Below are 27653 nucleotides of genomic sequence, written 5' to 3' on the forward strand. Positions count from 1 at the left end.
TGAAACGAAATGCTCAGAGGGGTGTCCCTACTCCAATACCGAGGCCAGGACGTCCCCGCAGAACCACAAGGAGGGATGATCGCTAGCTGCACCGGTTAGTCCGCAATGGCCGTACCAAGTCAGCTAATCGGCTTAGGGCTAAGTGGCAGCAACTGACAAATGTGCCTGTATCCAGAAGGCGAGTCAACCAACGACTGGTTCAAGCAGGCTATCGTGCCAGGCGTCCCCTGAGAAAGCCACGCCTGACCAGACAACACCGCCAGTGCCGATTGCAGTGGGCCAGAGAGCATCGTCAATGGCAGCCAGGACACTGGAATCACGTGATCTTCAGTGACGAGTCTAGATTTCTGGTCTATCGTCAAGATGGTCGCGTCCGAGTGTGCAGACAAGTGCATGAAGCCTACAACAAAGATTGTATAGTGCCAAGAGTCCAAGCTGGAGGTGGTGGGGTGACCGTTTGGGCTGCTTTTCATGCAGGGGGCAAAACTGACTTGGTTGTTCTGAATGGAAACCTGAACCAGTTCAAGCACAGGGCCGTTCTGGAAGAAACAGTGCTTCCATTTGCTCGTGCAGCCTTTCGAGGAAACTTTGTCTTCCAAGATGACAATGCACGGCCTCATCGTGCTCGCATGATCCAACACTTTCTTGCTGACCGTGGTGTAGAGCATATGGAGTGGCCTGCCATGTCCCCGGATATGAATCCGATAGAGAACTTGTGGGCAGAATTAACGCGTCAAATCGACCACTTGGACCAGCAGCCGACCTCTGTGCGTGAATTGCAGCAGGCTATTGTCACTGCATGGCAAGCGATTCCTGTCCAAACCTTGGCAAATCTCGTGAACAGCATGCCTCAACGTGTACATGCTCTCCTGAATGCTCGTGGGGGTTACACGAAGTACTGAACTGTAATTTTACTGTCCGTAATCCCAGTCGTAATTTAACTTTTGTTTTTGTTATTAAAATTTTTTGGCTAATGTGCAAAATAAAGAGATACTTCTGGAAAACGTTTAGGCCTTGTAGTTGTACAGTGAACACTGTACAACCTTGAGGCTTTGTTTTTCTCTCAGCGGTCCGTGTTTTTGTGATCCAATAACTTTCGTTCTCTGTTTTCCCAATCTTTTCACCCCATAGCCCTCTTCCTTGTGTAAATCACAACTCAAAAAAATCCAAAAAAAAAATATTTTCTTCTCTGTTCTCATTCATTTATTCATTCTTATTCGTTCGTTCGTTCGTTCTTCGACCACGTGTTTCTCCCCCATTTCCCCAGATAGATTGTCAAATTTCAACTCGTTATTTTATCGTCCATGCGTTATTGTTTTGATTATAGTTACTTTTGGTTTGAATTTCCTGTAACTTGTAATTATTTAATCGTGTTCTGCTCCTCGTGTGCGGCCTTGTAGTTGTACCCCCGTCGGTGTTTGTTATCTTAATCGTGTTTTGCTTGGCTCTTAGTTTTTTTCCCTTCTACCCCGAACATAATACTCTGTCTAACGTTCTAAATCCCCACCTCCCCCCCCCCCCACCCCCAAAAACCAAACAAACAAAACAAAAAAAAAAAACATTTATTTTCCTTTCTCCACGTGTACTGTTGACTCATCCTGTATTTTCTGTCCAGGTATGCTGTACGCCCCGCCCCCATTAACTCCTTGCCATCCACCGTTTGCCCTTCACGTGACTCGTGGTGGTCCCTCTCGGCTCTCCCCCCGTTGGTATTTTTGTGCACATAAGATTGTTCACGGTTCTGTTTAAATATTATTTAAATATGTATAACCTTTCCCCTTCAGTGTTTTACTCAGTGGTATTTTACAACATGCTGTTTTTCTTCCTATTTAAAAGGCTTTTCTCAATTTCCTCTCCAACTCATTCCACCTCAAAAAAAAGAAATTCAATATCTTATACGTCTCCCTCACTACATGGTCTAAATTCACATTCATTCCATCCCTCCTCCATCATTCTGAACCGGATTGCTAACTTGAAAATCACAACAAACCCAATTTGTTTTCAATGTTCGTCTTTCATTAATCATCCACTTTCTAAACTCCCCTCTTGCCCCGCCACTCTTAAACTCCCCCCCTACCCCTCCACTCCTGAACTCCCCCCTTGCCCTTCCACTCCTGAACTCCCCCCTCACTCCTCCCCTTCAAAACTCCCCCCCAACCCCTCCCATTCAAATCTCCCCCCATACCATTCCTCTCCAATTCTCCCTCCTCCCCCCTCCTCCTCAAAGCTGCCTCCTCCCCACTTCGTCTCCCTTCTATCTCATACCTCCACCCCCCCCAACCTTCTTCTTTCCTCTGCCCCCCTCAAACAACCCCTCTCTGTGCCTCATCCCTTCACCTTCAAACCTTTCATCCTCCTCATCCTTCCCTTTCTTGGAACTCTTCTGCAATCGCTGACACACTAACAACTGCTCTCCCTACCTCCCCCTCTCATCCTTCATCTTACCCTACTCCTCCCCTCCCCTGTCCTGTACCCGATGCTCCCCCTCTCTCTTCATTAACGGTATGGACCTCAAACATCCGGGGCCTTCGCTCAAACCTGACTGATCTCTCCATACAGGTTGCTACTGACAATCCAGACTTGATCTGCTTAACAGAGACTTTCCTCCTTCAAGATGTCTCTGATTCCTTAATATCTCTGCCTGGTTACTCCCTCCTCCGGTATGATAGACCTGAGCCTCGGCCTGGTGGTGGGGTGGCTATCTTTATCAAAAACTCTCTTCCTCACTCTCCTTGCACTGCCCTCTCTCCTCCTCACCCCCAGGAGTACCTCTGGCTACGGCTTCCTCTCCGCTCCCACCTTTTGTTCATATGTGTTCTGTACCGTCCCCCAAACAGTGATGACTCCATCTACATTTCACTGTCTGACAACATGGACCAACTTCTATCCACTCATCCCAACTCTCTCTTCCTCATATGTGGTGACTTCAATTGTCATCATGCCACCTGGTTGGGTGTGGGTTCCTCTCTCACCAGTCATGGCACCTCAGCAAAGGACTTCTGTGACTCACTGGGATTGACACAATCTGTCAATTTCCCGACCCGGATCTCAGCCAATGGAGTATCTTCTCTTCTAGACTTGGTTATGACTAACTTCCCTGCTAATGTCTGCTGCTCTTCTTCTGCTCCAATCGGTTCTTCTGATCATGTGCTTGTCAAAGTGGACATCTCTCTGGCCATTCTCAGAGAGCCTCCTCAGCGTCGACGAGTCTGGCATTTCACTCAGGCCGACTGGGACGGTCTTCAAGCAGCCATCAATCGTCTGGATTGGTCTCCCATCTCCACTGCCTCTGACATCAATTCTTCCTGGGAATTCTTCCAAAGCAAACTGATCTCTCTCATGCACAGATTTATCCCATCTCGCCTTCAGTTGTCTTACCCTTCCTCCCGTCCATGGTACACTGAATCTTGTGGTGAGGCAGTTGCCCTGAAACAACTTGCCTTTGCCTCTTGGAAGGCTAATCCAACTGAAGGAAATCTCAGTTCCTTCCACCAAGCTCGGAACAAGTGTGTGTCTACCCTCAGGAGTGCCAGGAAGCACTATCTCTCCTCACTCAAGAATGAACTCTCAAACCTGTCTCCTTCCTCCAAATCCTGGTGGCGTCTGGTCAAATCCGTTTCTGGTGTTTGTTCCCCCTCCATCCCCTCCCTTACCTCAAATGGCCACACAGTTGTCATCGCACGTGACAAAGCCGAATGCCTCAACTCTGTGTTTGCCTCAAAATCCTTAGTCCCAAACCCATCTCTCTCTGTTCCCACCTTTCCCAGTCGAACCAAACTGCTCCTGGACTCTGTGACCTTCTCTCCTGACAAGGTGGAGGAGTTTTTGTCAAACCTCGACTCTGATTCTGCAACTGGACCAGATGGCATCAGCCCACGGGTCCTAAAATCCTGCTCTGCCGCTCTATCTCACCCTCTCTCTGTTCTTTTCACCCTATCCTTTGCTCAAGGTCATCTGCCAGCATCCTGGAAATCAGCAAACATTACCGCTTTACACAAAAAAGGTGCAAAAACAGATCCTTGCAACTACAGACCAATCAGCCTGCTCCCAATTATCAGCAAAGTCATGGATTTCCATCATTGCTTCGGATATGAAATCTTTCCTCTTCTCCAATGGCTTGATCTCTGATCATCAATTTGGTTTCAGACCAGGTCACTCTACTCTGGACATGCTGCTTCTGCTGTCTCAACAATGGATGGAGGTCCTCAATGCCAAACAGGAAATCAGAGCTGTCTCCCTTGACATATCACGTGCCTTCGATACGGTCTGGCACCCAGCTCTGCTCACCAAACTCTCCTCCTATGGTATCCATGGAAATCTCCATGCATGGCTTGCGGACTTCCTCTCTGGTCGTAGTCAACATGTGGCCCTGAATGGATTTCTCTCATCTCCCCTTCCCGTTCAGGCTGGAGTTCCCCAAGGCAGTGTGCTGGGCCCTGTGCTTTTTCTGGTCTTTATCAATGATCTCTCCGACTCTCTGGAAAATCCTCTGTATCTCTTTGCTGATGACTCCACTCTCTGCCGCTCCATTCCTCTTCCCTCAGATCGGCAGTCTGCAGCCTCCTCACTCTCTGAAGACCTGGACAAAATCACAGACTGGTCAAACATGTGGAACATGTCTTTCAATCCTGACAAATCTCACACTCTTACTATGTCTCTCCGAAAAGATCGACTGGACAACCCTCCCATCTACTTTCTCAACAATCCTCTCCAAGAAGTTCTGTCGCTCAAGCTTTTGGGTCTCACCATCTGTCATGATCTTTCTTGGGAAAACCACATTTCCAAGCTGGCCTCCAAAGCCAGTCGCCGACTGGGCATCCTCCGTCGTGCAAAGTCCTTCCTAGGCACACCTGAGCTCCTCACCACATACAAGGCTTTCATCCGCAGCTCAATGGAATACTGTTCTCCCCTATGGGCTGGTGCTCCTGCTTCACACCTGGCTCGGCTTCACGCTGTTGAATCCAAAGCTTTCAGAATCATTGGAATCTCCCGCGATGAAGCTATCTCTGAGGGCCTTTCACTCACTCACCGCAGGCAGGTAGGTGGTCTTTCTGTCTTCTACCGACTCCTCTCCGGCCTTGCTCCCCCAGCTCTCTCTGTGCTCTGTCCCCCAAATATTCCTACAGGTCGCACAAGATCTGCCAGCCACCCTCTGATGGTTAAACTGCCGAAATCTCGGCTCTCTGCTCACCTTCACTCTTTCATTCCTCTTTTCTCCCGCCTCTGGAACAAACTCCCACACTCACTTCAATCACACTCCTCCCTCCAGGTCTTCAAAACAGCGGTTCACCACCATCTCTTATCTTCCCCCATCCAAAACCTTGATCCTTTCTACCCCCACTAATTCACCCCAGATCCACCTTGTTTGAAATTCCAACTTCTTTCCTGGAAGTCTTGGCAGTGTCCATATGTTTTATACCTCTCCCACCCCCCCCCCCCCCCTTCTCATGCCTCCCCCCAAAAGCCCTCTCCCTCCCACAGTTCTCTCGATGTCTCCATGTCTCTCGGTCCCTGCTCTCAAATGTTGTGTTTGTGTCCTTCCCCCTCTCTCCCCATCTTGTCTACCGCTCCCGATGTTATTTGTTTTGTGTGTCTGTTTGTCTTTCTGTGTGATTAATGTTCGCTCTTTCACGAGCCTCGATCTTGTATACAAAAAACAAGAACAAGAACAACAGCAGAGGGCACTCTATGACCAGCGTCTGCGACACGGCTAAAAATATATATACAATAGCGGAACATGGCCAGTCTGAAGACCATGTTTGGCAATGGCAGATATCTTTGGATAGTTGCACTCGAAGGCCTTGCGGTGCTCATTGACCCATTGTCTTAATGTTCTCCCTGTCTCTCCAATATATTCAGCCCCACAAACACAGGAATCCCTGTATACCACCGTTGCCCAGTCATTCCTGGGAAGCTTATCCTTGACATGCATAAGTTCCTGTTTCATGGTGAACATAGGTTTGTAACTTACCCTCACACCTGCCAATTTAAAAAAAGGCTGGCCATGTTCCGCTATGGGATAATGCCAGCATTTTGGGTGCAACCCCCAGTAAACGAAGGAGGATTTTGGAGGCATGGCATGTGGAGGAGTCTGTTGTGTCTCTCACAGAGGAAGTGTTGAACTTGCCACAAGCGTTTGGCCCTCACATGCAGAAACATACCAGAGAAACTGTCACCAAGCATATAAATTATTACCTCGGTTGCTGTCACTTGGGTATATATTCTTACTTTTGGTTTGCGATGTATCCGTTTAGCTCAATTCGTTTAAGTTACCACCATCACTTGAAGCAATTAATCGTTTATTAGTCCCCTACCGGTGTACACCGGAGGGGACTATAGGTTTGCACTCCGTCCCTCCGTCTGTCTGTCTGTCTGTCTGTCTGTCTGTCTGTCCGTCACGCAAAGAACAGTTTTCCGGACTTTTTTTCTAAACTCTTAATGCTAACGATTTCAAACTTGGTACGTGGTTTCCTCATGATAAGTTACAGATCAAGTTCGAACTTCACGACGTTTCGACCATTTTTGACAAAGTTGTGGCACTTTGAACTTTGGTAATTTCCCCAACAGTTTTCCGGATGACAGACTGCCGGTAGGGGACATGTATTGCAGCGCAATACTCAGAATACTTGTTTTTCATCAATTTATTTGAATTATGCTACGTTTTGTTTGATTCAACGTGTGATTTAACGGTTGTTTTTATGTAACATCCCAATGTGGTTTCAGTTGGTTCAACGGTTTTGGTTTTGATTTAGGGTTTAAATTTGAATGGCACGAGTTGTTCCAGAATGGCATCAATTGGTGGTTTTGGTGTCCCCACCCCCTTTTTCCCTTATATACACAAAGAATTAAGTTAAGCACCCCCCCGTTTTTTTTACAACCTCGCACATTACAAGTTTGTTGTCGTCAAAACAGTGTAATATACCCATGATATTGCTATATTTTCTGGAGAAGTGATATTATGGTCACATAAAAACATAACAATCATGCCGTTTTCAATATTTTATTCTGAATAATTTAAGGTGAAATTTTTTGGGAATTTTAGGCATATTTTCACCTCAATTTAAGTATGGAGCTATAGGTCCATCACGGACAGTGTGGATGACGTTTATGTTTTCTAACGTACAGTCATTGTTCTGAGAAGACCTCTAGCGATCTTTGCGTCAATAACGTGTGTAGGACCCACGTGATCGGATCACTGACTCAACCCTACGTCTCATAGACCCTGTAAGCCGTCGTATGCGTTGCTGTGGCAGGTTGTTCCATTCCCGATGTAATGCACGTTCCAATTCATCCAGATTGGCTATTGGAGGGACCATCTTCGCAATTTGTCGTCCCAACATGTCCCAAACGTGCTCGAGGGGGTTCAGGTCAGGACTGTACGCAGGCCAGGGGATGGTTGTCACAGCACCTTGCTCCATCCGATCACGTGGGTCCTACACACGTTATTGACGCAAAGATCGCTAGAGGTCTTCTCAGAACAATGACTGTACGTTAGAAAACATAAACGTCATCCACACTGTCCGTGATGGACCTATAGCTCCATACTTAAATTGAGGTGAAAATATGCCTAAAATTCCCAAAAAATTTCACCTTAAATTATTCAGAATAAAATATTGAAAACGGCATGATTGTTATGTTTTTATGTGACCATAATATCACTTCTCCAGAAAATATAGCAATATCATGGGTATATTACACTGTTTTGACGACAACAAACTTGTAATGTGCGAGGTTGTAAAAAAACGGGGGGGTGCTTAACTTAATTCTTTGTGTATATAAGGGAGGGTATAGAGTTGTTTTGCTTTACTCTTGAGAAAGGTCAGTGGATGCACGTTTATCCGTGTTGCTGATCGCAACGTCGAGCAGTTATTTATTTGCTCATTAAAGGTTGGAGAACTCAAAATGGATTCATTTCAATTTAATCCCAACCGCAAGTTATTACTATATATATATATATATATATATATATATATATATATATGTTAGCCATTACGGTTTAAACCCCATGACTCAATTGATCATAACATCTGAAATTATATATCGTGCTTCTGAAAACTGATTTGAACTCAGCTGCAGGCAGAGGCGGGTGGACAAAATGTGGTTTCGAGGCTCGAGGTGCAGGGTGGATCCTTAGCCCAATAAACAAGTCCTTGAATGTATGTGCCAGACAGTAGATAATATGCTCACCGCCCACGTACAGGGAAAACATGTTGCCAAACGCCTTCTTCACAAAGGGAATAATTAATTATATATCTTTGTAGTTTCTAGTATGTCTCCTAAATCAAGGACGTAACCAACCTTGGAAAGAAATATAGACATTACATATCCTTTGATTGTTGTGTATTCAGCATGTGTATTCAATCATTATCCTATGCTTACATCTTTTTTGTCTAAGTTTGGCCTTCTCTAGGAAGGGACGATGGTAGGTGGGCCTTTACGGCCCAGTTTTGCTTTGTCTTTAGCGCAGATTCTTGTCTGATATTTTGCTATATATGAAATGCCTTTTTTGCTTATTTTGCAGCGAGTGTCTCGAGAAATTGCCCGCTGCATGTCAGGCGGTGCATTCTCGAGCCTTGCTCCACACTGTGTGTTTGTAATCGATTTTATTAAACATTGTTGCTCTGATCTTCTTCTTCTTCCTTCCCTTGAGGTCTTCGACCGACAGATCTGGTGTCAGAAGTGGGATCATCCAGGTGTGCAGACGAGGTGGTTCCTCACGTCCCAGGTCGGGAAGGGGGCCCTGCCGGCAACTAATTTGGGTAAGCATTTTTGCATATCGAAATTGAAAGCCTCCTGCCTTACTTTGGATGTGTGGACCTCTGTCGGCTGTACTACCTGGCTTGTATTCCGAACCATATTTAGTTTAACCAGAGCAGCAGTGGGTAACGAATCGATTATACAGGGCGCCCGAGATAAGGAGGGATACCCCTCAGGTAAGCTTCCTGCGTGGGAAGCAGGTAGACCCATATGTGGGTGATAGATAATAATAGGTGTTAAGTTACTCCGGCGTGAGAACTGCGTTTAAGGCTAGAGATCGGGGGGCGACCCGATCTTAGGACTACCAGGAGGGATTAACCCAAGAAGGTAGGAAGAATGGGTAATAAGGTAGGAAAGGAGGGAGAGCCTTTGAAGAACACTCCAGCGTTTTACATGAAAAGAGATTATGGGTATGCTGCTTTGCAACCGGGCAAGGCATGGACTATATTGACCAAGGGTTTGAATACGCCTTGGCCAGAGGAAGGGTCATTTGCAATAGACAGGTTAGATGTGCTATATGGGGCTTTAGATGCCCTAGAGAAGAAGAAGAAGAGACTCCCACCTGATTCATGGAAGGTCTATAGTTGGTGGAAGGTGGAGGCCTTGAAGAGACAGGCAGCCTCCAGACAAGCGAGTTTGCGAGGAGAGTTGGGCAAATACCAGGATGAGCGCAAACAGGGTCGAAAGAAGCAGGATAAACAGATGAAGGCGCTCGCAGCGCAGACAAGCCAGAGGCTAATGGTAGCCCGGATTAATTCCGATGAGAAGGAACAGGATGAGGAAGATGAAATCCCTGTTTCCTACCCCCCCCCCCATGGTCCAGTCCCAGGATCTAAGGCACGTACCCGACACCAGGGCGCTATAGGGGAAACAAATGGGAGACCCCCTAAAGTTCAAAAGACCCCACAACCATCAGCCCCTCAAGTCGAGGACGATGGAGATAGCGGCACAGACACCCCGGGGTTTCCACCCCCGATAGGTCCAGGTCAGAAAGTATACCCTTCACTAGTGGAGTATCAGGCACCAGTGCAACGTGCGATAGAAACAAAGGGAGTGTTCCCCATGCGATGCGTGGGAATAGATGCAAACGGCGTGGTAGTAAGGGAACGTGTGCCTTGGAAAGAATCTGATTTAACGGCCATGCAAAAGAGGGTTCAGGAAATGTTGATCGACCAACCTTTGGATATAGTAATATTGCTCCGTCACTGGATTACAGAGGATGCCCCGGATTGGAGAGATATTTGTCATTTGGGAGCATCTATATTGCCACCAAAGGTATGGGCAAAGGCTAAAACCCTTTCATTATGGCCAATAGATGACCCCATGGCTCGGATGCCACCCATGACCGGAAACGATTGGGTCATTTTGAAAAATCATCTCCTGACCAACATTGGCAATGCGCTCGCGCCACCTGGAGGACCAGATTGGGGAAAAATTGGGAACATAAAACAGAAAGCAGGAGAGACTATCGGCGACTATCGAGAGAGAGTAGAAAAAGCGATAGCTCGATGGGGCGGGTTAGGATTAATCCAAGTCGAGGACCTACCCGCTCCCCTGGTGAACAATTACCTAGTAGAAGGGCTTCGGCCCGCATTAAAAAAACAAGTGCATGCCGTCCTTTTCGGTTGGAAAGGAATGGGGACCAATGAATTATGTACAAAACTCGAACAATGTCCGGGCTCCTCCTCGGAGGAAAAGAAGGAAATTAAAGAAGAAATGTTGCAGATGTTGGTAAGGGAAAAATTGGCCCAGCAACAAGCAACAAAAACAATGGGGAGCAAGAAGAAGAAACAAAAGGGGGCAGAAATAATGGGAAGTGACAGTGAGAGTGAGTCAAGTGATGACGAGACACTCGGTCCGGCACTGCAGGCAGCTGTGATGCAAGTACCCCGGGGACCACAAGGGCCTAGTGGGCCAGGGAATCAGACGTGGAGACAACCCCAACAACCCCAATGGGCTGCTCCACCATGTTCTGTGCTAGGTCCCCCACCGGCCTATTGGCCACCACAAACACCCATGCCAGGATGGGCACCGCAATGGGGACCCTCCAATATGGGCCCCACCCCATGGGTTACCCCCAATTCGGGCATGCCATACGGGCCTTGTGCCCCAGTCCAACAAATGCCGAGGGGAGGGCAAGGGCGCCCACCTCCCTACAAAGGGGGGCGAAGGCCAAACCAACAAAACCAACAGGGGGGTCCAGGACAGGGACCCCCTGGGAGAGGGGCATGCTTTGAATGTGGACAGATGGGCCACTGGAGACGGGATTGTCCAAATTATCCAAGGGGACCACGAGGACCCCAGGGACAGCAAGGGCCGTCATATGGAAACGCCTATTGACGGGACGAATGCGGGCCGCCAAAGGAATGTCCATTGATAACAATGACCCCAGATGAGGAACCGACCTTGACGTTAGATGTAAATGGACAACCACTAGAATTCTTAGTGGATACTGGTGCGACTCGCAGTTGTATCAATAAGGGACAACTACCTACTTTGAAACCCACACACAAGAGCGTCCAAATCCAGGGCGTTTCAGGAAAATTAGAAGCTCTCCCCGTATCAAAGGAGACCCGAGTAATGCTCGGACCGCTAGAAGCTAAGCATGCATTTCTCATGACCACTACTGCCCCAACTAATTTACTAGGACGGGATTTGCTGTGTCGATTAGGTTGTAACATTGCGTGCACCAAAGAAGGTGTATACGTCGACGTCGGAGAATCGAACCGCGATTTGTTAATGATGGCATTGCAGCGCGCCAGCCCCACCGTGTATTGGTGGCGGTTGGAGGAAGGGGCTCTAGCAACATGGACCCATGTGATCGACACGATTGGCGCGCAAACGCAAGAAATTCGTGATTGGCTAGAAGAACACCACATAGCCACAAAATTGAAATACAACCCGCCGCATTGCACCGCATGTTATGACGCGACTGGGAGCGATGATTATTATTTAGACATGGTTGCGGCAGCTTTAGGGGAAACCTCTGATCTTCAATTATCACACATATGGATTGGCCGAGAGGGCATTGGGATTACGGTAACCTTGTCGCCGCGCCAGAGATCAAAGGCTAAGTACCCCGAGGGGATGGTAGCGCATGTTACCCTTAGCACCGCCAGAGGATGGCCACCCGAGAGCATTGGATGGATGATGGACCGACTGCGGAAAACGCCAGTAAGGCGTCGATACAATGTTGAACACCGAACGGTCCATGTGTTGGACAACAATGAAGGGTTCATAATTAATTTGGCACCTCAGGACAGACGAGTTCGATTTGAGATGGTGGAACTACCACCCAAAGCGGCACATATGGTTAGAGCGGTCCCCACGACCCCAGGGGACTCCGATGGGTTGCTCGACACCGTCACCCCGTCACTATGGGCGCAACACGAGAATGAAGTAGGGCGCATTAGGGATGCACCCCCGTTGGTGATTCCAATTAAAGAAGGGTTACCTTTACCACACATTCGGCAGTACCCACTTCGGCACGAGGCTGACGCAGGCATTTTTCCGGTGATAGAATCGCTCGTGCAGCAGGGAATAATAATCGAAACTAATAGCCCATGTAACACCCCCGTATTCCCAGTGCCAAAACCAATGACAGGAAAGTGGCGATTTGTGCAGGATTTGCGAGAGATTAATAAAATAATTCAGGGTATTCATCCGGTTGTACCAAATGCAGAAGTTCTGATGACTTCCATTCCGCCAGAGGCTACACATTTTACAGTCATAGACTTGTGTTCCGCCTTCTTTTCAGTACCAATAGCTCCAGAGTCCCAGTACCTCTTCGCTTTCACCTTTAGGGGGAGACAATTCACCTGGACAGTGCTTCCGCAGGGTTTCGCAGATAGCCCTACCTTGTTTTCACGAGCGCTGCACCGCGATCTCGCAGATGTCCAATTGGAAGGCGGCTCGGTGCTGTTGCAGTACATCGACGACTTATTAATCTGCTCTCCATCCAAGGCAGCCTGCGAGACGGATTCACTAGCGCTGTTAAATGCGCTAGCCGAGAAAGGCCACAAAGTAGGCCGGGAAAAATTGCAATTTGTGCGGGAGATAGTTACATACTTGGGACACGCGATTTCGCATGGGAGACGCGAGCTCAATGCGAGCCGGGTCACGGCCATCATGGAAACCCTGTTGCCTCGTACACAAAGGGAGGTGTTGCGATTTTTGGGAATGGCAGGGTATTGTCGTACATGGATAATTGACTATGCGTTACTAGCAAAACCTCTGTATGAGGCGACGAAAAACGACCAGCCACGGATGGTGAACTGGACGGACAATCGAATACGCTGCTACGAAGGACTCAAACGAGCCCTGGTAACGGCCCCAACCTTGGGCCTTCCCGACTATAAAAAGGCCTTCACACTTTTCACCCATGCAGTAGGGGGATTCGCGCAATCCGTGTTAACTCAGACTCATGGAGATAGGGAACGTCCGGTAGCCTATTTCAGCAAAAAGCTTGATGCGGTAGAACAAGGCTTTCCGCTGTGCTTACAAGCCGTGGCGGCTGCCCGATACGCAGTTGAGCGGACGGCCGACATAGTAATGGGACATCCAGTCCTTTTACAGGTACCGCATTGCGTCCATACGCTACTACAACAGCGAAACACACAGCATCTCACAGCCACTCGACTGATGCAATACGAAACGGCATTAATTATGGCACCTAACGTGACGGTGATGCGGTGTACCGTTCTTAACCCAGCGACACTTTTGCCAACAAAGGAGGAGGGAATCCCGCACGTTTGTACGGACGTGGTCCAATTAATATCAACGGTAAGGCCTGACTTACAGGACACACCGCTACAAGAAGCCGATCACACCTATTACGTCGATGGTTCAGCCAAACGGGCTTGGGACGGATCCCTGTTATCTGGGTACGCAGTATGCTCGGATACAGAGACGGTCGAAAGCGGCCGCCTCCCGCCCACCTGGTCAGCACAACAAGCTGAACTGTACGCACTCACGAGAGCGTGCGAAGTAAGCGAGGAAAAGGCAGTGACAATTTATACTGACTCGGCATACGCACACGGAGTGGTCCACGACAAAGGGGCCATATGGAAAATGAGAGGGTTCCTCACTTCAGCGGGAGCACTCATTAAAAATGGGGACTTAGTGCGAAATCTGCTTCATAGTATTATGCTTCCACGTGAAATAGCTGTAGTTAAATGCCGAGGTCACCAGCGTACAAACGACGCTGTGGCCCGTGGAAACGCCCGAGCCGACGAAGCAGCAGCACAAGCGGCAAACCAACAGATTGGGTATAATATGCCAGTAGTTACGCGCAAACAGGGCGCTAAAGCGACCGCCCAGACAGACGTTCCGACATCCGCACCTACAGAGTTCGATGTAATACAATTACAAGCCGCGGCCTCAAACGTAGAACATCAAGATTGGATTAAATTGGGAGCTCAGCGCCCCGCAGAAGGACAAATGTGGACGATTAATGACAAACCCGTGGCACCGCGAGCTTTATTGCCATGGTTGGCACGCATGGCGCATCAAAATGGCCATGTGTGCCATAGGGGGGTGATGAGGCAGGTCACTTCCACCTGGGCAGCACCACGCCTTTCGGCTGTGGTTACCATGGTCTGTCGCTCGTGCGCTATATGTCAACGGCATAATAGGGGGGCTCCCCCCAGGCGCCGCCACAACGCGGGTCACCCGGCTCCGGTCGGGCCGTTCTGTCATGTCCAGTTCGATTTTTTCAATTTACCGCCTTGTATGTCCTTTAAGCATGTATTGGTAGTGGTGGACATGTTCACCAAGTGGGTAGAGGCCTACCCATGCGTCAAGGCTGACGCTATAACGGTGGCCAAGTGCCTTTTGCGGCACTTTATATGTCGATTCGGCGTCCCGCAGAAAGTGTCATCCGATCAGGGCGGGCACTTCACAGGGGACGTCATTAAAGCCGTGTTAAAGGCCTTGGGAGTGATACAGTCGTTCCACTGTGTTTACCACCCGCAGTCGGCGGGACTTATAGAACGAACGAATGGCACACTGAAAGGTAAGTTGGCAAAGATTTGCGACGAGACAGGCCTCAAGTGGCCGGAGGCCCTTCCGCTAGCGTTAATGAGCGTGCGCTCTACTCCAGGGCGCACCACTGGTCTCTCTCCGCACGAGATATTAATGGGTCGGCCCATGAGTTTGCCGGTATCGGCGCCAGTGGATATGGCAGCCCTTGAATTACCTATCATGGATGACATGCTTCTAAAGTTTTGCATAGGTCTGTCCCATGTGGCGCGCAGCATACATGAACGTGTTCGGGAGGCCCTGCCGGAGCCAACAAGCAAGCCTATCCACACCTTCGAGGCAGAAGATTACGTGCTGGTGAAGCATTTCACCCGTAAGACTGCGCTCGAACCAAGGTGGACGGGGCCATACCAAGTTCTTCTGATCACACCAACAGCGGTGTTTTGTGAGGGCAAGTCGTCCTGGGTACATGCCACACATTGTAAGTTGGCCATACCCACAAACACAGACACCTCAAACGCACCACCACAGATCGAGGATGCTGCACCACCGCCTGTTAGGGGTGGCAATCACACTTAGTTTAATATACCGCTTTGCCAGCACTGCACCTGCCGTGTCACGCCTCAAGTGGGGGGACACGAGGGCATGGGCGAACACGGAGACATATGCATATGGCGACCAAACCGTTAGGGTCTACCGGCAGAGAGTTATCTGGGGTCAGAGGATAAATATACCCTGCTGCCACGTGAAGGAAGACGTATGGACACGGATAATGTGGAGGGCGTTGTACACAGACTCACAGGGAAGGAAGACAGGTTTTGCTGCCCTCAGTCGTTTGAAGCAAGCGCCACGACAAGGCGGCGCACCAATAGTAAACATGGCCAGGCCAGGTTACAAATGGGGAAAGGACTCGAACAATTTAACCACGCATGTATTACTGAACAGCGGCACTACTCTGTTACTACAATGTGAATTCATGACGTCACAGAGCTCCCCCTACGACTATAGGCCACCATGCATCTCACACATATTAATTCCGCACCCACGGATCGAAAGCAAGAAAAAGCCAAAGGAAAATACGTATTGGACAGTGACCCGTGCAATGGCGAAGGTACAGAACCGATCACGTTGTTGGGTGTGTATGCATTTTCCTCACACCAGTACGACAGGGATAGAAATGGTAGTGCTGCCCCTGTCCCTACGAGATATGTGCTCAGGACCCTTGCGTACCCCATGTCTGACCACAACCTTGGAACTGATAGGCCCAAAATCCCCAGCAGTGTGTTCCCGGGAGTTTCGATATACCCCACCCATTAAGCAGGCTTTGTTAGACAAACCACCTGATCCAGTCTGGGTGACAGAGCAAAAGGGACGGGTGTGTCTTATAGGAAAGGGACACGTTCAGATGGGAACCTCGGAATGCACCCATACCCTGCCATCCGACACCAGAGGGAGAGAAAAGGGAGGTCCCCTTGTAATAACCATAGATGACCAAGCCCAGCATAACGTAACCAAGCTAACCATATCTTGGGGAGCACCAAGCGCCACCCGCGTTGAGATCAGTAAATGCATGGCCTCGGCCCTTATCCCACCCCATGGAGTGATGTTTATTTGCGGAAATAAGGCATATCCATACTTACCCGACCAGTGGGGAGGGACTTGTTATCTGGGATCCATTTTTCCCAAGGTAAATTTGGTAGATCATTTTAATGAAACAGGGTACACCCCTACCCACGAGAGGAAGAAACGATTCTCTCTTTGGAACCCGGATGGAACAGTAAGACTGGACGGACGCTGGTGGCAGGTCCTACTAGGAGCATTTTTTCCCCAAGCGGGAGTGACTATGAATGATTGGCGAATAGATAGTCTCGCATTAGTAATGGAACGAATTGGAAACGAAACTCGAATCGCAGAACTACAATTGGAAGACGAATTAGTGCATATGCGAACAATGGTGATGCAGAATCGAGTGGCTTTGGATATGTTGTTGGCAGAAAAGGGAGGAGTATGTGGGGTAATTGATGGAAAATGCTGCACATATATCCCAGATCACTCGGAAGGCATAGAGGCCTCAATCATTCGGCTTAAGGCCGCGACCCAGGATCTCACGGATAGCCGAAAGGAAAGGGAAGAAGCCAATAATGTATGGTCCAGCATATCAGCCTGGTTCAGAGGATGGACAGGGGTCATTGTAAAATGGCTATTGACAGGCCTGGCCATAATCGTGGGAATCGTACTCACCGTAGTTATAATGAAATCCCTAATCATGATTTGTGTGAGAAAATGTTTCACAGGATGGACCCCACCCACCACCACCAACGGGATGTTACTTTCACTATATGGGAAGGATCCAAAGGCCATTGGTGAACCGGCCAACTCTATCGTCTCGGACCCCCACGATTGGGTTGATGGCCTCGACGTTTCGTGGCAAGAGGATGTGGCTTTAGGGATCTATGATTCCTGGTTTGCAATCGATGAACCTATTGATGCTTGGGATTCTGATAATGATTATGATTTTAGTTGGGATGATTTAACCTGTGATTTAGAAAGTGTAGGTCCTTTTAAAAGTTATTGCTATTATGCCAGCAGTGAGGAGCGGATGGCAAACATGTATCCGGGATATCCGGGAGAACCACCCTCACCACCACTTACACCACCCGTAACAACCACTTTGGGATCGTCTCAGCTTAAGACACCCAACACTTTGAATACTGACGTTGACACAGACTATGTGGAGATGGAGATTTGTGATTATGAGGAGATGGATATTGGTGATGACGAATGTGCCTCCTTTTCTTCCACAGAGCAATCACATGTACAAGGCTTGATGGCATTGGACGTCGATTGTTTGCCCTGATTCGCGAGGACCACGCCTGCATAAGGAGGGCCCCAAATCTGGCTGGCAACTGGATCGCACCTACGCCGTGCCGAGGGTGGATTCGGGATCTGGCCGGGCGGCAGCAATCTCCTAACCAGGCGTCGTCGTCGCGAATTATGGCTAACAATTTATGCGTTGAATGTTAGACGGCCAGTTAGGGCCGGTATCTTTCTTTGAGCATGCGTGACGCTGTGTCGCGCCTGGCATGTGACTAATTGGGATGCTGACCACTAGGGTATACGGTGTCTTTCCAAGGAGTTGTCATGTAAAGACAAAGGGAGGAACTGTTAGCCATTAGGGTTTAAACCCCATGACTCAATTGATCATAACATCTGAAATTATATATCGTGCTTCTGAAAACTGATTTGAACTCAGCTGCAGGCAGAGGCGGGTGGACAAAATGTGGTTTCGAGGCTCGAGGTGCAGGGTGGATCCTTAGCCCAATAAACAAGTCCTTGAATGTATGTGCCAGACAGTAGATAATATGCTCACCGCCCACGTACAGGGAAAACATGTTGCCAAACGCCTTCTTCACAAAGGGAATAATTAATTATATATCTTTGTAGTTTCTAACATGTCTCCTAAATCAAGGACGTAACCAACCTTGGAAAGAAATATAGACATTACATATCCTTTGATTGTTGTGTATTCAGCATGTGTATTCAATCATTATCCTATGCTTACATCTTTTTTGTCTAAGTTTGGCCTTCTCTAGGAAGGGACGATGGTAGGTGGGCCTTTACGGCCCAGTTTTGCTTTGTCTTTAGCGCAGATTCTTGTCTGATATTTTGCTATATATGAAATGCCTTTTTTGCTTATTTTGCAGCGAGTGTCTCGAGAAATTGCCCGCTGCATGTCAGGCGGTGCATTCTCGAGCCTTGCTCCACACTGTGTGTTTGTAATCGATTTTATTAAACATTGTTGCTCTGATCTTCTTCTTCTTCCTTCCCTTGAGGTCTTCGACCGACATATATATATATATATATATATATATATATATATATATATATATATATATATATATATATATATATATATATATATACATATATACATATATACATATATACATATATACATATATATATATATATATATACATATATACATATATACATATATACATATATATATATATATATACATATATACATATATATATATATACATATATATATATATATACATATATATATATATACATATATATATATATACATATATATATATATATATATACATATATACATATATATATATATACATATATACATATATATATATATATATACATATATACATATATATATATATATATATATATATATATATATATATATATATATATATATATATATATATATATATATATATATATATATATATATATATATACATATAGTATATATTACCGGTCAAAAGTTTTAGAACACCTCAGTTTTTCCAGTTTTTATTGAAATTTACGCAGTTTAATGTCTCAATGTACTCTGAAATTAAGCATAGAACAAATAAACAAGTGGAAATAAAAAAGAAATCATAGAATCATTTTGTTTAACAAAATTTATTTTAAATTTTTGACTCAGCAAAGTAGCCACCTTTTGCAGATATAACCACCGAACACACTCGTGGCATTCTTTCTACAATTGAAATCGAATATTGTTCGGGAAGTTCTTCCCAACACTGTTGCAGAAGTTCCCACAAATGTGTTGCACTTGTAGGTTGCTTTGCTTTCACCCTTCTGTCCAGTTCATCCCAAACCAGCTCGATGGGGTTCAAGTCTGGAGACTGTGCTGGCCATTCCATGATTTGAAGCCTACCATCTTCTTTTCCTCAAAGGTAGTTTTGACATAGCATGGAGGTGTGTTTAGGGTCATCACCTTGCTGTAGGCTGAACCCCTGACCAACTGGGCATATACCAGAGGGTAGCCTTTTTGGTTCAGGGTGCCAGTCACTCTGTGCAAGTCACCGACTCTGGATCCAGCAAAAGAGCCCCAGACCATCACGCTTCCTCCTCCATGTTTGACAGTTGGTGTCACACACTGAGGAACCATCCCTTCGCCTACTCAACGGCATTCAAAAACCCTGCGTGATGAACCAAAGATTTCAAATTTTGATTCATCGGTCCAAAAGACCTTCTTCCAGTCTTCAGTAGTCACTGGCAGTGCTTCATGGCCCAGGCAAACCTCTTTTTCTTATTTTGCCATCTTAGCAATGGCTTTCTTACTGCCACTCGACCTATCAAACCTGCAGCTTGAAGTCTTCTCTTCACAGTTGTAACTGAGACTTGCTTACTTCGACCAGTGTTAAGCTATGCTTGAAGCTGTTGTCCTGTGAGCCGCCTATCACGCAAGCTGTTGACTCTCAGAAACTTGTCTTCTGATTCTGTTGTGGCTTTGGGTCTGCCAGACCTCTTCCTGTCAAAGTTTCCTCCAGTTTCCAATATACTACTTCCTGCAGTGCAATACAACAACAACAACAACAACAACAACTACTACTTCCTGCAGTGCAATATTGTCCAAATAATGCTTCAGAGGGTGTAATAACAGTCTGTTCCAAAACTGCTTATATACAGACAGGGGGTTTGTAATCAAGTAATCGGCAGAGGTTGGGACACCTGTAGGAATTGCTTGCATCAACTTTCAAGGCTTAATTTACTTACATTGCTGCAGAACAGCTGTAAGTATTTAACCCATTACTTGTTCCCTGAAGAAGGCCGTTTTTTAACAATATAACTGTGCAATTTACATTATTTTGCCGTTTTTGCTCACCTAATTTTTTTTATTTTTTTTTATTTTACCTCGAGCAGTTTACTGCTTACCTTTGTACCATTTCAGGTTATTCACTGGACTTGAATTGCTTAAATTTCAATAAAAACTGGAAAAATTGAGTTGTTCTAAAACTTTTGACTGGTAGTGTATATCTCACAATTGGCAGGTGCAAGTAGTGAGGTGGAGGAGGGGTGACTTGTGTAGAACCAGTCATTTCCCACGATTGTGGAAAATGGACAGAATCCACAGAATGGGGAACTTGAAAGGGAAAAGTGAATCTGACAGAGAAATAAACGGAATGGAGTAAATCACAGAACGTCAAGATTTGCAGATAAAAAAATATTTTGGGGGCAGTGACAAAAATGGTACTGCTCTTGCACTTTCGTGCCATGTGGTGATCATAACTACCAAGTTTGGTGAATTTCTGCCCAACCTTTTAGGAGGAGATAACACGACAAACAGACAGACAGACGTCGATTACAATATTCCCCCCATTTATTTCTTTATCTTTCAAAAAGTATGGGGATAACCAGATTAAAACAAAAATCCTGCGATGAATCTGCATGTGAGCCTTCGCTGATATATGCAAAATTAGCTGAAGCTGCTGACCTGAGATTCATTCTCCTCGCTAGACAGTTTCTTGGTTTGTGGTGCCCACAGCTTTGGAGCACGGTTTTGCTCTCGTATTAATTAGAACATGTTTGTAAACTATGTTCAGGGTAGTGGGAAGAGCAACAATGGCGAAATGGATTTAGATGAACAGTCATTGCTGGCTTCGAGGTTCTTTAATGCAGATCAAGTAGAGGCCGACGGAGTAGTTGATCAACAAAAGGCAGAAAGTGAAGAAGAAAAAAAAAGAAAGAGGTGAAGGCAGACAAAACGAAAAATGCACAAACATATTGGAGTATGAGGAGGGGAGCAGAACAGAGGAGTGGATGCATCACAGGAAACAGAAGAGATCAGGAGTGGGTTTGATCGGCAACAGTTTTGAAAGACGAGAGGGAAAATCATCAGATAAATACAGGAAGTGGATTTACAGTACTGTACAAAAAAGTAGGATTAAGGAATGAGCTAGCTCGACGCAGTAGTAGTAGTAGTAGTAAGGAATGAAAGTGAACATCCAGCTTTAACTGAGGAAGGGTAGCCAGATGTGGGTTCCTGGAAAATCACAGGCAGCAAGATAGAAAACAGAGTCCATAAATATGAAAGTAGTAGGTGAAAAGCAAATCGGTGGACTTGGCCCCATGTCAAGAGATGTCAATAATTCAAAAAGCCTTTGACTCAACTGCCTCGAGGGAAGTAAGATGGAAAACAGCTGCTCCAGCCCCAAGTGGGGTGTCATACTCCTTGTACTTTGGATGAAGACCTTGTACAAACGTAAATTGCTGTGTAAGGCTCACAATGGATTGGGTCTGTGGAGAATAGCAGGGTGACAGTTAGCTTAGAGTTCAGTTTGGAGATCAAGTCCACAGAGTCAGGTTGTGGCTGATAGGCCCAGGAGCTTGAAACTACATTTCCTCCAGCAAATGCCCAAATAAGTAAACTGGGGATTCAGAAACCAATCATTATGGAGAGAACCGAGTAAGGGCATGGGCATTTCCTGTATTGAAAGAAATGTTTCAAGTAGCTGTCCAGTAACTATTCGAATCCCTCCCCCACCCCCCCTAATTGTACACAGCTCCTTTCCTATGCCATCTCCTGGCGCTGCATGACGTCATTGCCGGGCACCAGAGGGGGCCCGCAATGACGCGCGCTGAAAGGGAGTACTCCGTTTTCACTCTGGTTTCTTTCTTTCTTGTTTGTTGTACACCGCACCTTTCCTATTCCATCTCCTGGCGCTGCATGATGTCATTGCCGGGCACCAGAGGGGGCCCTGCAATGACGCGCGCTGAAAGGGAGTACTCAGTTTTCACTCCGGTTTCTTTCTTTCTTGTTTGTTGTACACCGCTCCTTTCCTAGGCCATCTCAATGGCGCTGCATGACGTCATTGCCGGGTACTGAAAGGGGCCCGGCAATGACGCGCGCTGAAAGGGAGTACTAAGTTTTCACTCCAGTTTCTTTCTTGTTTGTTTGTCCGGCCAATATCTCAGCAATCCTTTGAGCTAGGAAGCTGAAATTTCGGCACAATAGTGAGCAAGTGCTTTGGCAAAAACTGTATTTTTGGTTTTTTGATTAATCAATTAATTGATTAGTTATTCAATTATTATCGATTAATTAACTACTTATTTATTTCCTTTCTCCTCTGGGCATTATCTCAGGCACCTTTTGAGTTAGGAAGCTGATATTTTGACATGACAATGACCAAGTGATTTGGCAGTAAAGGCAAAAAAATTTGCTTTATTGATTAATCAATTAATCGATTATTATTTAATTATTCAATTAATGGGTTAATTAAAAATTTTTAAGTTACACATTCAGATGAAGCGGTGGTTGTTTAGGTATTCTATTAGCCAATTGGTTAATTATTTAATTATTTTATGATTACTACTTATTTATTTTCATTATTAATCATTTATTTATTTCCTTTCTCTCTGGGCATTATCTCAGGCACCTTGTGAGTTAGGAAGCTGATATTTGGACAGGACAATTACCAAGTGATGTGGATATAAAGGCTATTTTTGATTTATTGATTAATTAATTAATCGATTAATTATTTAATTATTCAATTAATGACAATTTCTTTAAAATTACAGATTCGTATGAAACGGTGGTGGTTTAGGTATTCTGTTAGCCAATTGATAAATTATTTAATTATTTTATGATTATTATTTATTTTCATTATTAATCATTTATTTATTTTCTTTCTCATCTGGGCAATATCTCAGGCACCTTTTGAGCAACAACAACAACAACAACGACGACAACAACGACAACATGCATTTTAAGGCCATTTTCCCTGCTAGAGCGGGGGTTAGCCTTGCCTATCCCATGAGCAAGGAAGCTGATATTTGGACACGACAGTGACCAAGTGATGTGGCTATAAAGGATATTTTGATTTATTGATCAATTAATCAATTAATGGATTAATCAATTAATTATTTAATTTTTTCGATTAATGACCCATTTCATTAATTTTCAAAAAGTTACAGCTTCGGATGAAGCACTGGTGGTTTAGGTATGCTATTATTCAATTGATTAAGAAAATATTTTATGATCATTATTTATCGATTTTAATTGTCAATTAATCAATCAATTATTGTACACCTCTCCCTCCCAATACAGTATCTATGCGCTGCATGGCGGTATTGCCGTGCGCCGAAGACGCCCCGGCAATGCCGCGCTAGAGGATGTTATTTATATATTTGGCATGGGGGTGGTGTACGTTGAATGTATCTGTACTTGTTGTACCCTTTGGTTGGGGGTGCTAGTCATAGGAACATGATGTGGTATGTACTGTTTTACATAGGGTGGAATAATCAAGAAAATGGTGCAGGGTATTTTATTGGGAAGCAGAGAGATCTTTGATGTTGACCAAATATAAGATTGGTCCTAAAACACTGCCTTGAAGTATGCGAGCATCAAGAGGTAGAGCACAAGACAGAACGCCATGCAGAGTTGCACGTTCATCGAGCTCACTGTGAAAAACCAGACAACCACTTAAGGAGGGCACCCTGAATAAAATTGTCTGCACCTTTGAAAGCAAAGCTGTGTTCCAGACAGTATCATAGGTCAAGATATATGGAGAAATGGCCCTGACCTCGTTTGAGATTTAGAGCATCCATCCCATTGCTAAGTTAAAGAAGCAACATGTTCAGGGTGGATTAGCCACGGGGGCAGAAGTCAAGCTAAAGAACAGAGATTAGTAAGTTAGACAACAAATATGTTGAATTGTACAGCAATGATAGATTCCATCACACTGCTTATGGTGGGGAGATGGCTGACCAGTCAATAGTTGAGGGGGATCAGTAATAGCACCTTTCTTATTGACAGGGTGCTCAGTTGATAACCTTCCAAGACGAAAATAGGTGGACATCTGAGAAGTGGAGGAGAAGAAGAAAGCCTTGAAGAGGCCCAAAAAAAAAGAAGAAAAAAAAAGACGAGCTTCCAGGGAAGCAGAACTCAACTGAACTGACAGGACAACTTCACCAAGTTTGATCAAAATCCATAAATATTTGTGGACGTTAAAGTCAACGTCGTTTCGGAGCTGAAAACAATATGGCGGCCTATGGCAGCCATTTTGTGACGGATCGGGTTGGAATGCAATAGCAACCTACCTTGTGTGGTAAGGGTTAAACTTTCTAAGTTTGATCAAAATATGTTAATATTTGTGGACGCTAGAGTGTTAACGTCGTTTTCATGACCAAAAACAAAATGGTCGCTTATGTCCACCATTTTTCAACGGATCGGGCTAAAATGCAATACCAACCTGGTCCTTGGGGTAAGGATGCTGCATGTCAAGTTTGATTAGAATCGGTTGATATTTGTGGACGCTGGAGTGTTAACGTCGAAACGTTAACGGATGACAGACGACAGACGACAGACGCCGGAGGGTTCAGTATGTGATGAACTCAACTGGACGGTAGTCCAGTTGAGTTAAAAAAAGAAAAGAAAAAGAATAAAGGATAGGGCCAAAGCACAGACAGGTTTTGAGGATCAAGATGCTAATACCATCAGATAGAGTTGCAAAGATGTCAAGAATAACTAAGAATTTCCCAACATTAGTGGAAGAAAGTGCACACGCTGTAGAGAAATCTGACACACCATGAAATGCTGGAAATGAGAAGCAAGGGTGTTTATCTTTGCTTCCAAATCTTGTGTTCCAACCCTTCTCAATCTCTGTACCCACCCTTCACAACAACAACAACAACAACAACAACAACAACAACAACAACAACAACAAACATTTTAAGGCCATTTTACCTGCTAGAGCGGGGGTTAGCCTTGCGGGCCCCATGACAATCTTTTCCATTTTGCCCTATTATCTGCATCTCCCCTTGTCAAACCCCTTGCCTGCATTTCTTCTTCCACCACCTTTAGCCAAGTCTTTCTTGTCTTCCCCATCCTCTACTTCCTTCTACATTCATTTCCATTACTCTTCTCAACCAGTCACTTTCATCCTTCCTCAACACATGACCAAACCATCTCAACCTGTTTCTCTTCACAGCATCCACCACAGGCTCTATTCCCATCATCTTTCGCAATTCATCATTTGTCTTCCTCTCTCTCAACGATATTCCGCACATCCACCGAACCATTCACATTTCCACCCTTTCCAGCCTTCGTTGCTGCTCTACATTCATGACCCATGTCTCACTCCCATAAATCATAACACTTCTCACACATGCAGCACACACCTTTCCCTTCAGCTTCAACGACACTCCCCTCCGTTCCCGAAACTTCGTCCATGCACATCTCACTCCAGCAACCGTTGCAGAGTCTGATCCACTTTCTCCATTCAACATGTCCCCTAGGTAGCAAGATGTTCTCACGCCTTCCAGCTTCACGCCGTCTCCAAGATCCAACTCAACATTTCCTCCATCTGCAGCTCCCTCTGTGCACACCTTACACTTGAGTGTAGCTGCCACACTGGTTAATGACTCTCTCAGACCACTGCATTTTTGATGAACCCACTCAGTGCACATTGTACATTGAATGGAGTTCACTCCGACACCCTTCCTGCACACAGCACACGGCCACTTCCCAGTTCTTTCCACCTCACCACATGCTTTACCACTTACCATCACCTTCGTTTTTCCGATATTCACCTTCAGACCTTTTGTCTCCATACATTCCTTCCACTTGTTCATCTTCTCCTTCAGTCCATCCATACTTTCCGCAATCAACACCAGATCATCTGCATACAACAACTCCCCCGGTAAATCCTACCTTTACATTCCAAGCCAGCACCTCCAACACAGCTACAAATAGTAGTGTACCTAGTACCGACCCCTGATGCTCTCCCACCTTCACCTCAAACTCACCACTGTTCCCGTCCTTCCTCCTTACAGCTGTGCGCGCTCTATCGTACATTGCCATCACTACTCTGATCAACCATTCCTCCACTCCTAGCTTCCTCAATGCCCATGTCACTACTTCATGTGGAACCCTATCGAATGCTTTCTCCAGATCAACAAACCCAATAAACAACTTCTTCCTCTTCTCCATGTACTTCTCCTGCAACTGGCTTACAATAGAAAGCACGTCTGTCGTTCCTCTTCCTTTGCATAAATCCAAACTGCATTTTGTCCATCTTCACTTTCTTCCTTACCCTTCCCAGTCATACCAAAATGCTCCTAGACACTGTGGCTTTTGTGCAAGAGAGGGTGTAGAAGTTTCTGGCAACCCGAGACTCCGATTCGGCAACTGGACTAGGAGGCATTTCAGCTCGAGTCCTAAAAACTTGCTCTGCTGCTCCTGACTTCCTCTCTCTGCCATTTTCACACGATCACTTGCCCAAGATTATCTTCCATCTGCTTGGATGTCAGCCAACATCACAGTAATACATAAAGTGCAAATATGGATCCACATAAATACAGACCAATTAACTTATTTTCATTCATCAGCAAAGTCATGGAATCCATCATCACAGTTGAAAAAAATCATTCCTTTTCTCTAATTACCTCATATCAGATAATTAATTTCAGATTCAGACCAGGTCACTGTACCTTGGACATCATGCTGATTCTACTCATCCAACAATGAATGGAGGCCCTCAATATCAGACGAGATCAGGACCAACTCTTTGGACATATCTCGAGCTTTCGATACAGACTGGCATCCTGCCTTGCTCTCCAAACTGGCTGCCTATGGAATGGAAGGCCAACTCCACTCTTGGATTACTGACTTTATCTACTCTCGTAGCTAGCATGTGGCTCTTAGCAGAACCCTTTCTTCTCCTCACCCTGTCAAGGCGGGAGTGCCCAAAGGCAGTGTTTTAGGCCCTATCCTATTCCTAATCTTCACCAATCACTGATTGTCTGGAAAATCCTCTTTATCTATTTGCTGATGACTCCACACTCTGCCATGACATCGCTCATCCTTCTGAGAGATAGGCAGCAGCCTCTTCCCTCTGTTCAGACTGATAAAATCACAAACTGGTCAAACACTTGGAATATGTCTTTCAATCCTGAGAAATCCCACGTGCACAGACACAGGACCATTCCGCAAACCTCCCATGTACTTTCTCAAAAACCGTCTCAAAGAAGTTCAGTCACTCAAACTTTTGGGTCTCACTATCTACCATGATCTCTTGGGCAAGTCACATTTCAAAGTTGGCCTCCAAGGCCAGACGCCGACCGGCATCCTTCGTCGTGCAAAGTCCTTCCTTGGCA

At 45.8% G+C, this 27653-nt stretch overlaps 1 protein-coding gene across 6 annotated transcripts in view; it reads right to left on the reverse strand.

Moving 5' to 3' along the window:
• The window catches only part of LOC137427517 (luc7-like protein 3), a 127605-nt gene that overhangs the window by 78018 nt on the left and 21934 nt on the right, over nucleotides 1-27653 (reverse strand). The window contains exon 1 of one of the 6 annotated variants that reach the window (XM_078776155.1): nucleotides 5972-6878. The exons of 4 other annotated variants lie outside the window; for them this stretch is intronic. The gene's annotated coding sequence lies outside the window, so the exon portion shown is untranslated. Of the gene's footprint in view, nucleotides 1-5971; nucleotides 6879-27653 lie in introns of those variants that run through there. One more of the 6 variants, XM_068117094.2, reaches the window with a different exon arrangement.

The sequence above is a fragment of the Myxine glutinosa genome, chromosome 1 (genome assembly GCF_964187855.1).
Source record: "Myxine glutinosa chromosome 1, kmMyxGlut1.1, whole genome shotgun sequence".
Taxonomy (NCBI): Eukaryota; Metazoa; Chordata; class Myxini; order Myxiniformes; family Myxinidae; genus Myxine; species Myxine glutinosa.